The sequence below is a fragment of the Salvelinus sp. IW2-2015 genome, linkage group LG16 (genome assembly GCF_002910315.2).
Source record: "Salvelinus sp. IW2-2015 linkage group LG16, ASM291031v2, whole genome shotgun sequence".
NCBI lineage: Eukaryota > Metazoa > Chordata > Actinopteri > Salmoniformes > Salmonidae > Salvelinus > Salvelinus sp. IW2-2015.
The window spans coordinates 42,243,337-42,263,355 of NC_036856.1; the positions used below are offsets into that span (position 1 = coordinate 42,243,337).

General features: G+C 38.7%; 1 pseudogene; it reads left to right on the forward strand.

Annotated features, from left to right (window-relative positions):
* The first annotated feature begins 235 nt into the window (after positions 1-235).
* LOC111975513 (cytochrome P450 2J4-like) lies at positions 236-13,712 on the forward strand (annotated as a pseudogene).
* Positions 13,713-20,019: the final 6,307 nt, after the last annotated feature.

The window sequence follows — 20,019 nt, forward strand, 5'->3', positions numbered from 1 at the left end:
TTTGTGTCTTTTGGGTATTTGTCGACCTCCTGAAAAACAAAACTCCAAAGCATTTTCCTCCTGGACCTTGGTCATAGTCTTCGTTGGCAACATGTTTCAGTTTGATCCTGATAAGATACACCTTCAGTTGGAAGAGGTGGTTTTACTAAACGCTAGCTCGAGTGCCAGTCTGTTAGTACTATCATCCCAACTCCTTGTCACACATTGTCATGCCAAACAATTGTTTGGCTTGTCAATGAGCAATGGCGTTGGTAAGAGCATAATCAGATCTGGGACCAGGCTAACTAAATGCTCTTTTTGAGTAAACAATGTGACAAACTGTTTTTCTTATCATTATTCTTGTAGTGTGCAAAAAAATATTGAAAGATTTTCAGCCTTCGAATTCCTTCGGCAAACCAAGGGCCAAAGTGGGTTGTCCTGAGTGGATACGAGATGGTGAAAGAGGCCTTGGTCAACAATGGTGACAGTTTTGCGGATCGGCCTCCCTTCCCTTATTTGAAGATATATATATATATTGGAAGTCAAGCATCGGGAAGTAAAGGTAATTAGGTGAAGGCGTTTTACACTGCCAATACTGCGTACTATGATGATTAAATTATGGTGCTGGATGACTTGTTTTTATTGGAAAGGCAGGACATTGTCCTTACCTTACAGTATGTCTATTGACTGATAATTGATAACTGACCATATTGGTAATAATATAATATTGTGGAAATATTACATCCTTGTACCTTTGAGTGTATTAGAGTCCTAAATTGGACATTTAGGGGTTCGATCCCCAGTCTACTCATACCAAAGGCAAAACATTTGACCTGGTGCCTATTTTCTTGGATTGGGGTGGTAAGGAACCTGCAACAAATAGCATCCTATCCAGGGGGTGTACCTACTTGAACATCAAGCTCCCTCACACTACAGTAACAGGGAATGGGCCGTTCTAACTCAGACAAGGATATTTGTCCAAGGCTTTCTTAGTTACATTTGAGAGGATATGGTACAAGTTTTTGCTTCTTCACTGATCACTGAAAACTTTTCGTACACTTAAGTGTGATTATGACGAATGGGTATCCATGGGTATCCACTGAGGAACTTTGGACTGGGCAAGAAGAGTTTGGAGCCGTCCATCCAGATCGAAGCACAGTGTCTGAATGAAGCCTTTTAGAGTGAACAAGGTACTTGATATGCTTACAGTTCAATTCAAATGTTATTGTCCCCACAAGGAAATTTGTATACTTTTCAAAACAGATTTGAGTATACACTACAATGACATTGTTATTGTTAAGTTTACACTTGAGAGGCCTCTGTTTTGGATGTAAAAGACACGCAGCGATAAATAATGTATTGATTTTTATGGTGACAGATTCAGTTGAGATCAGGAGTCCTCGCACAAATAAATATTTTTGGGACAAAACTGTATAAGCTATGGTGCTTACCCAGAAAAATGATTTCAGACTGAAGTTCAGTGTAAGGATATGGCTCACACGCAAAAAAGAAATGATGTTTGTGCTGAGCCATGTTGCTTTTGTCCCATGCAGGAAAACCCTTCAACCCCCGATGCTGATTAACAACGATGTCTCCAATGTTATCTGCTGTCTTGTGTTTGGTGACCGCTTTGAATACAGCAACGACCAATTCCAAACCCTCATGAACACTATCAATGAGATGATGTCTTTGGAAGGAGGCATTTGGGCTGAAGTAAGTCTCTCTCTTTCTCCTTTTTTGTTTAATTAATTTATATGATATTATATTTAGAATAATCATTAAATATGACTGAACTAGACAGGCGTTCATATTAGCATTGACCCTAGAAGAGGACTGGCAACCCCTCGGAGCTGGGTTCCTCTCTAAGTTTCTTTATAGATTCCTTCCTTCTAGAGTTTTTCCTGGCAACTGTGTTTCTGCTTCTGCATTGCTTACTCTTTGGGGTTAAGGCTGGATATCTGTAAAGCACTTTGTCACAACTGCTGATGTAAAAAGGGCTTTATAAATAAATGGAATTGAGTGATTGATTGTCTGTCCTCACATGTATAACATGATGCCGTGGGTCATGCATCGGGTTCCTGGTCCTCACAGAAGGATCTTCTCTGGCTGGGAGGAGGTCATCTCCTTCATCAAGATCAGGATTCAGGAGCACAAGAAGGACAACGACCCCTCGTCCCCAAGAGACTTCATTGACTGCTTCCTCAACGAGATAGAGAAGATGACGGGGATGATGATGATGATCGTGATGATGCTGAGGATGATGACTCACTGATGTATTGGTAAAATAAAGTAGTCGGGTAAACACTGATGCCGTTCGCAGTGAATATAGTAATTCTCCCGATGTTATTATTTATTTTTTATAATTGTATTTTAGTGTTTAGAAAATAAACAAATATACATATACAAAGATAATAGACATTTAACATTTGACAAACATAGGTCCAGTAAACTAAACATGACGTTGGCAGGGACTTAATGCCCAACCTTCAACATAGAGAAAAAAGACAAATAAAGACAAAAAACACCAACTCGGAAGTACATGACCTTCAACAAACATTAATGACATCACACTTGCTCAGACCCACATGCTCCCACTGTATTCACACCCATCCTGTCCATCTCACAATAACATCCTTTCCCATTTCTAATATTGTGGATATCTCCAGTACTTGTAACACTTTATACCATATGGCTTCAAATTGCACGATTTTGTTTTTCTCTCTAGCCAACATTTGTTTAATATTTAAATACTAATGCATTTGATTCATCCTGTCACGATTGTCGTAGTGAGGAGACCAAAGCGCAGCGTGATGTGAATACATCTTATTTAATGACAACGAAAGCACACCGAAACAAACTATACAAAATAACGTGCCGCTAATAATAACGAGTGCAGACATTCAACATAGACAATCACCCACAAACTAAACTGGAAAATGGAAACCTAAATAGGATCCCCAATCAGAGACAATGATAAACAGCTGCCTCTGATTGGGAACCAATCCAGGCCACCATAGACCTACGTATGCCTAGACTACACACACAACCTAGACATTAAAAAAAACCTAGACCAGACAAAAACACACATACCACCCTCGTCACACCCTGACCTAACCAAAATAATAAAGAAAACAGAGATAACTAAGGTCAGGGCGTGACACATCCAATGTCTTAACAATGGAGGATCATTTCATTTCCAGTTCTCAAGTAGATMTTTTTTTTAATGATTGATGACAAAAGTATGGTCCAACCCATATTTTCTCCCTATATTTTCAATGCTTTTTTCCCACACTAGGTGGGTAAACAGTGTTTTTGTATGTTTACCCTCCACTACACAGCTGATGATGTTGATGATGATGWGGGACTGGAGAAGAGTTACATAAAAAAAAATGGTATTAGGGAGTACTTTTAGGTAAGCAAGTAGTTGTACTATTAGAATATTTTAGGCTGCAGGCCGGGCACACTCACTATCCAAATGGGGATTCAAAGCTATTATTTTATTGCAGTACATGTCCATATTTCTGTATCACATTTTCTTGACACATTGGTAAATTGGCTTCAGCATCGTCAATAAGTTAAATATTTTTTATAAAGTATCTAGTTTGTTGTTTTGTTGCACAGTGGGAAGATGACAAGGGCTGAGTTTAACTTGGAGAACTTGTGCTTCTGCACTCTGAATCTATTTGTAGCAGGGACATAGACCACCTCTACAACCCTCTATTGGGGCCTTCTCTGATCTTGATTGATTAAAAGAAGGTCATGCAGAAAGATGTGTGCGAGCATTTGCACACACACACAATTAATTAGCATGATGACTTTCTTTGCATTGTCTTTTATCCCTGATGTAGCCAAGGTGCAGGCAGAGATGGATGCAGTTGTTGGGTCGTCACGGCAGCCCTCCATGGAAGACAGGGACAGCATGCCCTACATAGATGTAGTCATCCATGAGACACAGAAGATGGGGAATATCATACCGCAAGGCCACTAAAGACACTGAGGTTGGAGGGTACACCATCCCTAAGGTCAGTCATCTCAGGGACCACTTACTGCAACACTCAAGGATTTGTTCCTCATAACTCAAATGCAACTCAATGTATTGTATGTTGTCAGAGTGTTGTGTTCTGTTTGTTCCTTTAGAAGCCTTAAATGTGGTAGGGAGTAGGGCCAATAGGGACACAAACTGATAGGGACTTAAAAGTATAGGGTTTATTCATTATTATACCACAGCATTGTTGAAAACTAGTTTCTAGAATGGAGATTAAAACCTGATAACAGGACAGTTGGAAAAGATATCGGGACACCTTGCAATATGCACCTACACATGCAGACCATACTTGCTACAAAGTTACAGAAAGTTAAACCAACTACAAAAACTGAAATTGGATACATTGAGGAAAAACATTGATTTGTTTTTGCCGAGACATATTTTTAGGGGGAGCGTCTGATGACCTAAAGTGGTAAATGTTGTACATGAATTTCTCCCATCACCTCAGTCACTAAATCTGTCAAATCCTTCAACATGTTTCTAGTTTGACAAGCTGTTTTCAGCAACTGATATTTTTTTAATTTGGTTGTCATATTGGCAGGTTTGCTATCAACAAACTATTTAGCTAGCTTCTAGCCTAGTGTTTGATATGCAATCCTATCTCCTCGTAATTAACAGTCAGTGTTGATGAGTGTCCTGACGAGAAGGCACACTTTTCTAGCTACAGTGCCTTGCAAAAGTATTCATCCCCCTTGGCATTTTTTCCTACTTTGTTGTGTTACAACCTGTAATTTAAATGGATTTTATTTGGATTCCATATAATGAACACACACAATAGTCCAAATTGGTGAAGTGATTTTTTTATTTTATTACTTATTTAAAATAAAAAAATAAAAAGTGGTGCGTGCATATGTATTCACCCCCTTTGATATAAGGCCCCTAAATAAGATCTGGGGCAACCATTTACCTTCAGAAGTCACACAATAAGTTAAATAAAGTCCACCTGTATGCAATCTAAGTGTCACATGGTCTGTCACATGATCTCAGTATATATACACCTGTTCTGAAAGGCCCCAGAGTCTGAAACACCACTAAGCAAGGGGCACCACCAAGCAAGCAGCACCATGAAGACCAAGGAGCGCTCAAAACAGGTCAGGGACAAAGTCGTGGAGAAGTACAGATCAGGGTTGGGTAATAAAAAAATATCCAAAACTTTGAACATCCCACAGAGCACCATTAAATCCATTATTAAAAAATTGAAAGAATATAGCACCACAACAAACCTGCCAAAACTCATGGACCAGGCAAGGAGGGCATTAGAGAGGGAACAAAGAGACCAAAGATAACCCTGAAGGAGCTGCAAGGACCACAGCGAAGATTGGAGTATCTGTCTGTTACGAATCCCTTTGGCCCGACAGTCTAGGGTGGATGGTAATGGGACCCGTAACATAACTCATGCAAATTATAGTAGTGACAAAGTAAGAGTGAGAACGAAATAACCACGACAACTAATATCTACCGTCTAACACTCAGGGTTTATTTACAAACACACGGTAATGGGGGGAGCATGAAAAGGGGCTGAGCTGGACCCAAGGAAAGAAATAATAAGTATCCACAAACACCCCTAAGCTAGACTAGCCTACTTCACCAACAGCTAACTAACTAACCAAAAATACAGGGGATGGTCCGCCCAGTTCTAACTAGTGTATTTAACAAAGTTTACCTACGGGTAGTGTATGCCCATGGGCGACCTGTCTGGTTACCCCCTTTTCCCACTATCAAACAAACACTCAAACACCATAACAAACACAATACTCACAGGTGGGGACAAAGTGACATGTAGATGCTAAACCACACAAGAGATCTACAGACAGATGGCATTGACAAAGAGAATTAAGCTCAAGAGAAAACAACTGACAGGGTTTTTAAACCAAGGGAAAGGGAATGTGATTGGGTAGGAGAAAAGGAGCAGGTGTCTTCCAATTAGCGACTGATTGATGACTGATTGGGGAATGATGATTGTCACCTGTGAGTAGGGGAGAAGGAGAGAAAAGAAACACAGGATACACACATAATACTTGTATCTGTAACACTGTCCATAGGACCACCTTAAGCTGTACTCTCCCCAGAGCTGGGCTTTACGGAAGAGTGAACAAAAAAAGCCATTGCTTAAAGAAAACATGTTTGGTGTTTGCTAAAAGGCATGTGGGAGACTCGCCAAAGATATGGAAGAAGGTACTCTGATCAGATGAGACTAAAATTGCAGAAGAAATTGCATCTTCAAAGTGGTAGGCATGTTGTGTAAATCAATTGATACAAACCCCCCAGAAATCTATKTTAAATCCAGGTTGTAAGGCAACAAAATAGGAAAAAAATGCCAAGGAGGGTGAAGACTTTTGCAAGCCACTGTATGCCAGGCAAAATCGGCCTTATCAGCTCATTGTTATGGATGTATCCAAATAAATGTCAATAGAAAATGGCTACTGTGCTCTTATTTTGGCTGCAGAGATTGTGACTGTGTTATCTGTAGCTAGCTAGATAAGAACATTGCCAGTGAGCATGGCAATGGAACATAAAGAACGAACAACTGGGTCGCGTCCATAAATATAGAACTATTCGAATGAACGACTGGATCGCCGGTCTATGGCAAACCAAAAGTTGAGAAAGTATGAATTTGCCTATATAAATGAAACTATCAACGGAAATGTGCTTAGTCTTGTTTTCTTTGGCAACTGGTATAAGCAGGATAAAAAGCTTAAACAAACTGACGCAATAAACTTTGCTTTTATTCTGTTTGCAGAGGTTGTGACTATGTAGCCGTAGCTAGTAAACTAACTAGCAGCAAGCAAGGGATAAGAACGTTGCCACTGAGGATGGCAAAGGAAAAATCGATTTGATTTATTAGGATCCCCATTAGCCGACACAATGGCGAGAGTTAGTCTTACTGGGGTCCAACACATAACGAAAAATACATTACAAACTGAAGACTTTACTATTTACATCCATTTAAAAACATGAACATGTAGTGTGTGTGTGTGTGTGTGTGTGTGCATCTATCAGTTACACATAAATGTCAGTGCATGCACACAACAAGTAGGTCACATGGGGGAGAGGAGTTGTGCTGTGAGGTGTTGCTTTATTTGTTTTTTAAACCAGGTTTGCTGTTCACTTGCGCTATATAAGTTGGAAGGGACTTCCATGCACTCTTGGCTCAACATAATACTGTACTTTTCCTTRAATTTCATCTGGACCTGGGGACTGTGAAATGTCCCCTGGGGGCATGTCTGGTGGGATATGTGTGTGTGTCAGTGCTGTGTGTAAGTTGACTATGCAAACAATTTTGAATTTCAAACACATTAATGTTTCTTATAAAAACAAGAAGTGATGTATTCAGTCTTTCCTCAACTCTTAAACAAGAGAGACTGGCATGCATAATATTAACATTAGCATTCTCATTACATTGACGAGCAAGACGTGCAGCTTAACTAGATATTTCTTTGCAGCACTTGACCCTATGACTGGACAATAATCAAGATAAGATAAAACTARAGTCTGCAGGACTTACTTTGTGGAATGTAGTGTCAAAAAAGCAGAGCATCTCTTTATTACGGACAGACTACTCCCCATCTTTACAACCATTGAATCTATATTTTTTCACCATGACAGTTTACAATCTAAGGTAACCCCAAGTAATTGAGTCGCCTCAACTTGTTCWATAGCCACACCACTCATTACCAGATTCAGCTGAGGTCTAGAACTTAAGGAATGATACGTACCACATACAATCCTCTTAGTTTTAGATATGTTCAGGACCAGTATATTACTGGCCAACCATTCCAAAACAGACTGCAACTCTTTGTTAAGGATTTCAGTGACTTCATTAGCTGCGGTTGCTGATGTGTATATGGTTGAATCATCAGCATACATGGACACACATGCTTTCTTTAAAACCAGTGGCCGGGTCGTTGGTAAAAATAGAAAAGAGTAGAGCGCCTAGAGAACTGCCTTGCGGTGCACCACACTTTACATGTTTGACATTAGAGAAGCTTCCATTAAAGAAAACCCTCTGAGTTACACTGCCGTTCAAAAGTTTGGGGTCACTTAGAAATGTCCTTGTTTCTGAAAGAAATTCACAATTTTGTCCATTAAAATAACATCAAATTGATCAGAAATACAGTGTAGACATTGTTAATGTTGTAAATGACTATTGTAGCTGGAAACGGCGGATTTTTAATGGGATATCTACATAGGCGTACAGAGGCGCATTATCAGCAACCATCACTCCTATGTTCCAATGGAGCGTTGTGTTAGCTAATCCAAGGCTCAAAATGGCCAGAAACAAATAACTTTCTTCTGAAACTCGTCAGTCTGTTCTTGTTCTGAGAAATGAAGGCAATTCCATGTGAGAAGGGAGTAGTACACAGCGTTGTACGAGATCTTCAGTTTCTTGGCAATTTCACGCCTGGAATAGCCTTAATTTCTCAGAACGAGAATAGACTGACGAGTTTGAGAAGAAAGTTCTTTGTTTCTGGCCATTTTGAGCCTGTAATCATGCTGATGCTCCAGATTCTCAACTAGTCTAAAGAAGGCCAGTTTTATTGCTTCTTTAATCAGGACATCAGTCTTCAGCTGTGCTAACATAATTGCAAAAGGGTTTTATAATAGTTGTAGTGTTATTTAATAGTGTTATTTCATAGTTTTGATGTCTTCACTATTATTCTACAATGTAGAAAATAGTAAAAATAAAGAAAAATCTATTGAATGAGTAGGTGTACTAAAGCTTTTGACCGGTGGCGTACGTTTTCTCAACAACAGATTATAGTCAATAATATCAAAGGCTGCACTGAAATCTATTAGTACAGCTCCCACAATCTTCTTATTATCAATGTATTTCAACCAATCATCAGTCATTTCTGTCAGTGCAGTACATGTTGAGTGCCCTTTTCTATAAGCATGCTGAAAGTCTGTTGTTAATTTGTTTACAGTGAAATATCACTGTATTTGGTCAAATGCATTTTTTTCCAACAGTTTGCTATGAGCTGGCAGCAATCTGATAGGTCTTTTTTTTCTGCATGAGTACAATGGCTCACTGTTTATTGTTGGCATTTCCTGCCTAATTTTGTACACTTTGCCAATTAAGTAATCATAAAAATAACTGGCAACATCAAATGGTTTTGTGATGAATAAGCCATCTGATTCGATGAAAGGTGGAGTTGAATTTGTCTTTCTGCCCATAATTTCATTTAAAATACTCCACAGTTTTTTGATCTTGGCTTCATAAAACAGATTCTTCTTCTTTTTGTTTGAGTTTAGTCACATCATTTCTCAACTTGCTGTAAGTCAGCCAGTCAGATGTGAAGTCAGACTTTTTAGCCACTCCTTTTGCCCCATCTCTTTCAACCATACAGTTTTTCAATTTCTCATCAATCCATGGAGCCTTAACAGTTCTAACAGTCAGTTTCTTAACAGGYRCATGTTTATCAATAATTGGAAGAAGCAATTTCATAAATTCMTCAAGTGCAGCATCTGGATGCTCCTTATTAATCACATCAGAACTGAGCTGTAGTATTGCATGCAAAAAAAGTGACAAATGTTATTATTTTATACTAATTAAATTTCTCAGAGAAAGAGATTTGGTTTAACAAGTAATACCTTTTTTAAGATAAGGGTCAAAATGATTGGATACCCAGTTTTCAATACTCCAGCACCCTTCCCTTGTGAGGATAATGACACTGAGCCTTTTTCTAAAATGCTTTATGAGACATTGGAAGAGATCCTAAACCATTCCTCCATATAGAATCTTTCCAGATACTTGATATCCTTTGTCTGCGCTTATGGACTGCCCTTTTCAATTCAAACCACAGGTTTTCAATGGGGTTCAAGTTCGRAGACTGAGATGCCATTGCAAAATGTTGATTTTGTGGTCATCTAACCATTTCTTTGTGGATTTTGATGTGTGCTTGAGGTTATTGTATTGCTGGAAGATCTGCTTGTGGACAAGTGTCAATGTCATGGCAGTGGCAACCAGTTTTGTGGCTGAAATGTCCTGGTACTTGATAAGGTTCATGATGCCTTTGACAGATGCCATTGACCTTAACAAGGGCCACAGAACGAGTGGAAGCAACTTACTAATAGCCTATTGGAAGAGAGGTGCACGCTTGCTCTTGCTTGCTGAATGTGAAATAGTGTAGGAAAGGTGAAGCCCCTATTTTCAATAGTAGGCCTACTGTATCTTAATACCGGATTACATTCTGACAAAATAGTGAGTGTCCTGCTAATGTAACTTTCTGGACCTTCTAAACGGTCTAGAATAGACCTAAACTGGTCCAAATGGTTGCATAGTCAGGCCTAGGCTGTTGGCATGCAGTTATTTCAGCATGAAACAAAACAGGACATGAGTGGTTATTCAAATTAGCCTGCATCACTGAAGTGTACAGCCCATGGACAATAATTGCRTATTCTCTTGACAACAACAACTCACTCCTCATTGCACTCTGTTGTTGTAGYCCATTGTTTAATCATTTTCTTGTCTAAAAACATAGGCCTAATCCATACTGTGGAGCTTTGCGTGACTGGGGACCACAGAGCGCAGCCTGGAGAAACGCACTACAGATCTGTCATTTGATAATCTGTTATCTTATTTTTCTTGAACTTTGACAGGTAAATATTTAGCTTATATCGCTAATATTTAGCTAACGAATGGCCWAATATCTAGCTAATATTTAGCTTCTTACTTTGGCAACAGATCACTAGCCTCTCTCATCGGTTCCCTTGCGCAACAGGCTATAGGCCATTCCACTTCTCGTGAAATCCCAGGAAAATCTATAGGCTACAAAGCTAAAGAACATGTATTTATACTAGGCCTACTAGTCTATCCCGGGAAAGAAGTTGGCTTGCTCTTGCTAATTGCTGAAGGTGGAACAGGCCTACAGCGTAGAAAATGCATGTTACACGGATGCATTGCAAATAGGTGCACAAGACATACAGAGATGATCACAGTGAAAAAGAAGACCCAAAGGAATTAACAACCATTAGACCAATGGCAATCACTTGCAAACCATTTGAGCAATGAGGCCATTACATGCTGTAAAATWTGTGCAGGCCAAACAGTGTTTGTTGCTGAATTGCTACATTTAAATACAAGTTACTACATAATTTTTCATTAGACCTACATTTACATTGAAGTATTATTTTCAGTTGTCACTATGACAATGAACACATCCTGAAAGCACTGAATGGTTTGAATCAATATCTGTGTGTTAGAAACCTGGTCTTGTGTTACAACATTATTCATAGGCAGAAGTAGGATGCATTGATCMGTTGATTGACAGGTGTAGGACTGTAGGAATGTAGAACTGTAAAACAATAAACTATCAACTTTCCTCTAGTGTGGATGCTCAACAAAGTTTTATAGTTATGTAGCCTRTATTTTATCATTACATGTATCATTAGGCTGTAGTTATTGGCTTGGTGGATGGCCTGGGCCTTAATTAACTCTACCACAACACAACTAACATTATTAGCACAACAGAACTAGCCTACTAGTAGGTCTAGCTAACGTTAGCGAACTTGAATTAAATAAAAAATAAAATTACACATATACACTTACACTTGTTTACATGACTTTATAAATTGACTCTTTCAAATAATTTACTCTGGCAAGTTTGCCAATGGAGTGCTGCAGTTTAGCGAATCCATCCGTCAAATCCATCACTTCCGTTGTTTGACTGTGTCCATAACAACATTCGAAAAAGAGTTAGATACCACAGCGTTGTTGAATACTCGTTTCTGATTGGCTAAAAGGGCATTCTAGAATGGGCATATCAGGACAGTTGGGAAAGATATCAGGACAGTTGGAAAAGATATCAGGACACTTTGAAATCATGACACAATATGCGCCTAAACATACCAGTAAATTTGTGCTTGAGTATTGTTTTCTTTCACAACTGTGGTATAAGTTGGATAAACACATCCGTAATGTACATTACCTTTGAAAAATKAACATCGCAAATGGACTCGGGAGCGTTGCCCATAATTTCCTAGATAATGTACAGAATGTCTGCGTTTATCCCTTACTAATTTCAACTATACATAAAGCTTTGTTGCCATAACACTGTGTACAATGTGTACTAGTTGTATCTAATAAATAATACAGTGAGTTGATGAGATCATGTCTGTTTTGTTGTCCCCTCAGAACACCAGGGTGTTAGGTACCCTCCAGTCTGTCCTGTTTGATGAGTCAGAGTAGGAGACCCCTCACACCTTCAACCCTGCACACTTCCTGGATCAGGAGGGCAAGTTTCAGGAAGAGAGACGCATTCCTTCCATTCTCTTTAGGTAATACTGTGCTACATTTATCCTACCGTTCTCTTTAGGTAAACTGTGCTACATTTATCCTACCATTCCGTTAGGTAATACTGTGCTACATTTATCCTACGTTCTCTTTAGGTAATACTGTGCTACATTTATCCTACCATTCTCTTTAGGTATACTGTGCTACATTTATCCTACCGTTCTTTTATGTAATACTGTGCTACATTTATCCTACGTTCTCTTTAGGTAATACTGTGCTACATTTATCCTACCGTTCTCTTTATGTAATACTGTGCTAAATTTATCCTACCGTTCTCTTTATGTAATACTGGTGCTACATTTATCCTACCGTTCTCTTTATGTAATACTGTCTACATTTATTTCTACCGTTCTCTTTAGGTAATACTGTGCAACATTTAATCCTACCGTTCTCTTTATGTAATACTGTGCACACTTTATTCACCGTTCTCTTTTATGTAATACTGTGCTACATTTATCCTACCGTTCTCTTTAGGTAATACTGTGCTACATTTATCCTACCGTTCTCTTTATGTAATACTGTGCTACATTTATCCTACCGTTCTCTTTAGGTAATACTGTGTACATTTATCCTACCGTTCTCTTTATGTAATACTGTGCTACATTTATCCTACCGTTTCTCTTTAGGTAATACTGTGCTACATTTATCCTACGTTCTCTTATGTAATACTGGTGCTACATTTACCTACCGTTCTCTTTAGGTAATACTGTGCTACATTTATCCTACCGTTCTCTTTAGGTAATACTGTGCTACATTTATCCTACCGTTCTCTTTAGGTAATACTGTGCTACATTTATCCTACCTTCTCTTTAGGTAATACTGTGCTACATTTATCCTACCGTTCTCTTTAGGTAATTGGTACTACATCTCTTCCATGTCATTTGACCCCAGATTGGTGCCAAATGATGCTGCCCTACAGGAAATAGCACATGTACAACTCATCCTCCTTACATGGTAATAGTTGACTCGGTTTAACTGAAGTTGAATCATTGACTTGTCTCTATAGCTAGAGTATGTTAGTGTTTAGTTACTGTTTTATACTTTACACTGAGAGTTAGAGAAGGTGTTCTGTGATTGATTCTCCCATCAGCTAAGAGGGTGTGTCCTGGGGAGCAGCTAGCTAAGATGGAACTGTTCCTGTTCTTCACCTCCCTGCTGCAGAGTTTCACCTTCTCCTCTCCCCCAGGGGTGGAACCCAGCCTGGACTTTAAGATGGGATCTACACACAGTCCCAAGCCCTACCAGCTGTGTGCAACACTTCGATGAGGCCCCCACAGCATTTTGCAGGGGTGAAAACTCAATTCCTGGAGGGCCAAGTGTCTGCAGGTTCTCTCCTCCCTTGTACTTGATTGATCAACTAAAGTCATTGATTATTAGAAACTTCCTTCACCTGGTTGTCTGACACAAATTGAAAGGAAATAGCAAAAACCAAAGTGTAATTCTTTCATCACACCAARAAACTGAAAGGGCTACAGATGGAGAAAACACACTTATGTAAKGATAGTAGTACTAATACAATTATGTAATGACACTGCATATACCACTAATAGCCGACATATCAGGGTCTCAAACCATGTTTTGTAGTCCTAGCTTGAACTTGATGAAGAAGGGAAGATTAGATTGATAATGCAGTAGTGTGTTTTAGACTTTCAACGTAAATCATGTACTTMATTTACAACAGGGATGGGCAACAGGCAGTGACCCCCATTTTGTAAGCCAGCGGACGAATAAAAAAATATATACATGTATATGCAGTATATTAATGATTTTTTTTGTGGAACTCAGTCAGTGTCTCAACTTACTGTTGAGAGTTAGAATAATAGAATACACAAGGTGCAATTTTGAAATTTGGTTCTGCATCAGCACTCACAATTTGCCAATGTCAGCTAAAGTTTTTAAGATTGGTAAGTTAGTCTAGCGGACAGCTATCTTAACTTGTAGTAAGCATGGTCGAATTACCGACTGGGGTGGGGCCCATTGATCATCAGTTACCATATTATAAGCTGCAAACATTTGCCTCCACCTTATGGCAAAATGTGTATAATTGCATGAAATTAGCTATAAAATTGCTAAAAATTCTCTCAGCAAACTTGCTTTAAAATGGCAAAATGTTCACTACGCCCTATGGCAAAATGTGCAGAATTGCAGGAAAATATCTCTTGTTTTCCGAGAAAGGTGTGTGTGTGGGGGGGGGGGGGTGTTATGAGTTTAAATACACTAATCAGAATCCGAGGCAGGTTGGATAAAAGTCTGCAATGTTAATGTGGGCTAATTGTGGTCTCCTCCCTGCTGCCTTCAAGCTTGATTGAATTTAAGGCTTACAAGGTACTGTTAATTGGATATCCCTAATTAGTGTTAGACCACACTTCATATATTTTCATGTGTCACGCCCTGACCGTAGAGAGCTTTTTATGTCTCTATTTTGGTTTGGTCAGGGTGTGATTTGGGTGGGCATTCTATGTTATTTTTTCTATGTTTTGTATTTCTTTGTTTTGGCCGGGTATGGTTCTCAATCAGGGACAGCTGTCTATCGTTGTCTCTGATTGGGAACCATACTTAGGTAGCTTTTTCCCACATGGTTTTTGTGGGTAGTTATTTTCTGTTTAGTGTTTTGCACCTTACAGGACTGTTTCGGTTTCATTTATTTCTCTTGTTATTTTGTTATAGTGTTCTGTTCTAATAAAAAAGCATGAACACTTACCACGCTGCGCTTTGGTCCGACTACTCTTCTTCAGACGACAAAAAACGTTACATCATGAGTTTGGATAAATAATTGTTCGTTCTCAATGTTCAAAGTGCAACACAGTAAAGATGCTGTGGAGTGAATATTATCATTTTTTTAAATTTACATTACCAATTCCGAACCATTTCAAAAAAAGCCTTTACATCTAAAGCTGATTAAGAAATAAAAACTATTCTGTTTTGATTAGCTTTTGGGCAACTTTGATGGGGATGGGATCATAAAATATCAAGAACTCACTGCAGAGAGAGAGATTTTAAGTTAATTCTACACATTTTGCAATGGGATGTAGAGAAAATTGTGTTTTGTTTTAAAGCTAGCTTGCTGCAATTCTACACATTTTAATATGGAGCGGACAGAAGATTTTGAAATTTTATGAAACAATTTAATACAAATGTTTAAGTTTTGGTGTAATTTGTGCAATTCGACTTGTTTTTGCCATGGGGCGGAGAGGAAAATGAGCAGTTTTACAGCAAATTTCTTGCAATGAGAAATGTTTGCAGTTGTTAATATGATATTTATGTAGGGGTGCGTACTGGCGGCAGAGAAGTCGGGCGCAGGAGAGCAAAAACTGATTTACAACGGCGCAGTTTAATAAACAAAACCACCGTAAACAGAACAATAAATCAATGGGTAAACAAAACCCGGTACACACCAGCATAATGTGCACAAGCACTACAATAAACAATTCCGGACAAGGACATGGGGGGAAACAGAGGGTTAAATACACAACATGTAATGATGGAATTGAAACCAGGTGTGTGGGAAGACAAGACAAAACCAATGGAAAATGAAAGGTGGATCGGCGATGGCTAGAAACGCAGCCCGAACAAGGAGAGGGACCAACTTCGGCGGAAGTCGTGACAATTTATTACATTTTTKGGGAGGGCTAACACAATCAGAATGTGTTATCGGACAGCTAGATATAGCTACTTACATTCTGGAAGCRAATAGACTGCATTTAGTTAAAATATTTTGCAATCAGAATATAATATTAACATCTGTAACTTGTGAAATCTCTTAACTCTGGAAATGTAAAATAAGGGAGAAATATAAATGTAATCAAGAAGAAACTGACAAGGACTACTTCTAGTTTGTTTTTGGTCTTTATTCGTGCTCAGCTTTTTGGACACACTGGAAATCACAGACTGCAATGAGAGGGGACTAAGTGGTGAGGAAAGACTTGATCAAAAGCCTGGTGAAACTRGACCTTGTGCTTGATGTGCAGAGAATTTTCTTGCAACAATGGTACATGTAGAAATAGAATGAATAGAAAGGACTACTGTATTATGCTCTATTACTCATGAAATGCAATCTATGCATGACATTTCTATATGTGACATTATGCAGCATCACTGTGCATTGCAGAAGTTACTGTTAATGTAAGTCGCTCTGGATAAGAGCGTCTGCTAAATGACTTAAATGTAAATGTAAATGTAAAAGTACACCATGATTTCCCCCAATGCATCTAACCATTAGAGGGAGTGTACAGTAAAGCAGTAGAATAGGAGAGGGAACCCCCTTAGCTTTGAGGTCACCTTGGCAGCATGGTACACACACCACACACACACACACACACACAACAGCAGCAGCTCTTAGCCCTTAGTAGTGAGGTAATACAGAATGAAAGGCTTCAAATATCATTGGGTGCATTTGGGACGTTCCCATTGCTATACATAATATTATAAAATATATCAGAACTGTAAGCTCTTGCTGAGATTGAAGATTGAAGTCACAGGGAGCATTTGGAAAGACACGGTACACATAGAAGTTATTAATCAGAAATATGTAACACGTGAAATAAAATAAAAAATAAAAAATGGGTGTGAAATACGCATGCACATGCAMATCTTCATCATGTGTTTTTTTGTGTAATATAAATTGCAGTTTCCATAAAACGAAATGACCTTGGTTTCACCAGTCATGTTACAACGTCAAGAGAAAAAAAACAAATATTGTCTCATATTGTACCTGGAACGTTATGATTTTGTTGAGATCACATCTTGCTCATAGCACGTAGAACTGTATGTGGACAATGAAGAAGATAGGAGCTAAATTGAATTGATCGTCACTGCACTTCAACCACTACACTGTACATTTAAGATCTGGGGGTTGTGTGTGTGGTGTGTGTGTGTTGTGGTGTGTGTGTGTGTGTGTGTGTGTGTGTTGTGTGTGTGTGTGTGTGGTGTGTGCGTGTGCGCGTGCCGTTGTGCGCGTGTGCGTGTGCGTGAGTGTGTGTGAGTGTGAGTGTGAGTGTGAGTGTGGTGTGAGTGTGAGTGAGTGAGTCGTTGTGTCGTCGTGTCGTGTGTGTGTGTGTGAACGAGAGATTAGTCACAGTCAGATACTTGGATCACATTTAGAGAGTGCAATGTGTACAGGTAAAGGCTTACCAAGAACAAGCCACATTGATGGGTGACAGGATGGTGAAATTCAGAAAAAGAATGTCCACTCCAACTGTTAGTTATTCCTCTGAGAAAAACTAACTGTTTCAGATCATCCTCACGGTGATGATGAATCCAGTTCAATGTCAAACTTTTGCATCCAGTGCTGTAAAATTGTCCATCTCCTTTGTTTTAAGACTTTTCAATACTTTTTGTCCTCATTTTAACAACCTCATGACAAACATCAGACGATGCCACYGCTGTACTGTAATGGACAGTGGATATCGGTTTGTGATAGACTAGGTTGYTCCATTTATGAAGGAAACCCAAGCAAACTGGCTGTTTCCTTTCCCTCTTATCCGATATCAGATGACTGTTGTGTCCAAGGTTTAGGTCCCAGTGTGTGTATCCCGGGGCAGCTGTAACGTCTCGTCTATGGTCACTATGAGTTCTTCTGGTTGGGCAGTCGCCCCCAGGCAGTTACTGTGGTTACAAGTAATGTAGTTCATCTCTACCAACCGTGGCCTTTCGCTCATCTCACTCATCTCGTTCACGCTGTTGGTGATACAGTTTATGTCACTCTTACTCCTGTTGGTCACTCTGCAGCCACCAAACAACCTGCAGTCTAGAGGAGACAGAGAGAGAGAGAACATTTCTCAAGCCTCGTTTATACATGGGACTAACATGYGTCCTTTGTCCTGATCTTATCCACATTCTGATTGTTCTTACATTTTCCGACGTGTCTACACATGGTATTAAAATGTGTCTCATCCATCCACTGTGTCTGCATTGTGACCAGATTTCCTGGTCCCTTCCTTTATGTCAATTATTTGAAAGATATTATTTCAAAATAATATGCGTTTATTCATGTTTAAGTATCCACCATGGATTTTTTGTAGGATTTAAATTAATTAATTAGAGATATTTTTGTCACTAATTTACACAAAATGTCAAAGTGAAAAGAAAATTCTATAAATGTTCACAGATTCATACMCAATAAATAACTGTTATGGAAAATGCTAATTAGTTCAGGAGTAAAAAATTGCTTAATAAATCACATAATATCTTGCGTAGATTCACTCTGTGTGCAATAATAGAGGTTAACATGATTTCTGAATGACTACCCTGTCTCTCCCCCACACACAATTATCTGTAAGGTCCTACAGACTAGCAGTGATTTTCAAGCACAAATTCAAGCACAAAGACCAGGGAGCTTTTCCAAAGAAGGTCACCTGTTGGTAGATGGGTAAAAAAAAAAATCCCTTTGAGCATGGTGAAGTTATTAAGTAAGCTTTGGATGGTGTATCAATACACACAGTCCCTACAAAGATACAGGTGTCCTTCCAAACTGACTAATACTGCAACAACAAAAAATTGTCCTGAATRCAAAGTGTTATGTTTGGGGCAAATTTCACACTATTCATCACTGAGTATCACTCTCCATATTATTTGTATTTTATTTTTGTATTTTACCCGCTTTTTTCTCCCCAATTTTAAAGGGCAAATATTGCACAATCCAGGTGTGCAAAGTTCTTAGAGACATACCCGAAAGGACGCACAGCTGTAATTGCTGCCAATGGAGTTTCTAACATGTATTGACTCAGGTGGGTGAATTCTTATCTAATCAAGACATAATAGTGTTTAATTTTTCATTCATTTTTAAAGAATGTTGGAAAAAGAGAGAGATACTATTTTCCCTGTATTTCATTTTTAATAAATTTGCAAAAATTTCTAAAACATGTTTTCCAATTTGTGATTATGGGGGTATGGTGTGTAAATCGGTGAGAAAAACATATTAATCAATTTTGAATTCAGGCTGTGAACAACAAAATGTGGAATAAGTATGATTAATTTCTGATGGCACTGTATGTTAGTTAAACAAAATACATGACTATAGTAAGTGCCTAGGCGTCAAATAATGTATTTATTTTAACTAGGCAAGTCCAGTTAAGAACAAATTCCTTTATTTACAATGACGGCCTACCCCAGCCGAACCCTCCCCTAACCAGATGACGCTGGCCACTCAGGATCCTAAATGTAAAATAATATAATAAGTAACAGGGGTGAAGTTTTCATCTTAAATCAGCAAAAATCAGCAAATTTTTGTGAAACTGTGTACGTTTTACTTGGGATTACTTGAGGATTTGTCAATTAAAAAATAAACTCAAGATGTGTCAATTGTTTGTGTACATGCCATTTTAAAAACAATGCAGATATTGGAGTAAAACTATTTTGGGTTAAGAAGAAGTAAGAATCAGTAATAATCATAATAATCTTGCAAGCTGAGTTTGAAAACACTCTTGCATTTATAACGGTTGGTTTTGCTATATCTAATAATAACCAAGTCATTGATGGAGCACTAGATAAAATAAATACATGTCTCTTCTCTGCCCTGCAAGCAGTTGGCATACGGGTCATCCACTCCTCATCTGATTGGTCGAGTAGGCAGCCTTTTGACTTTGTGGCGTTTGTTATCTAGTGATGACCAATCGTTGCTGAGGAAGTCTGAAATATCACACAGACACATTTTGGAGGGCAGCTGTTATTTGAAACAAATCCAAACTTGATGCAGCATGGATTG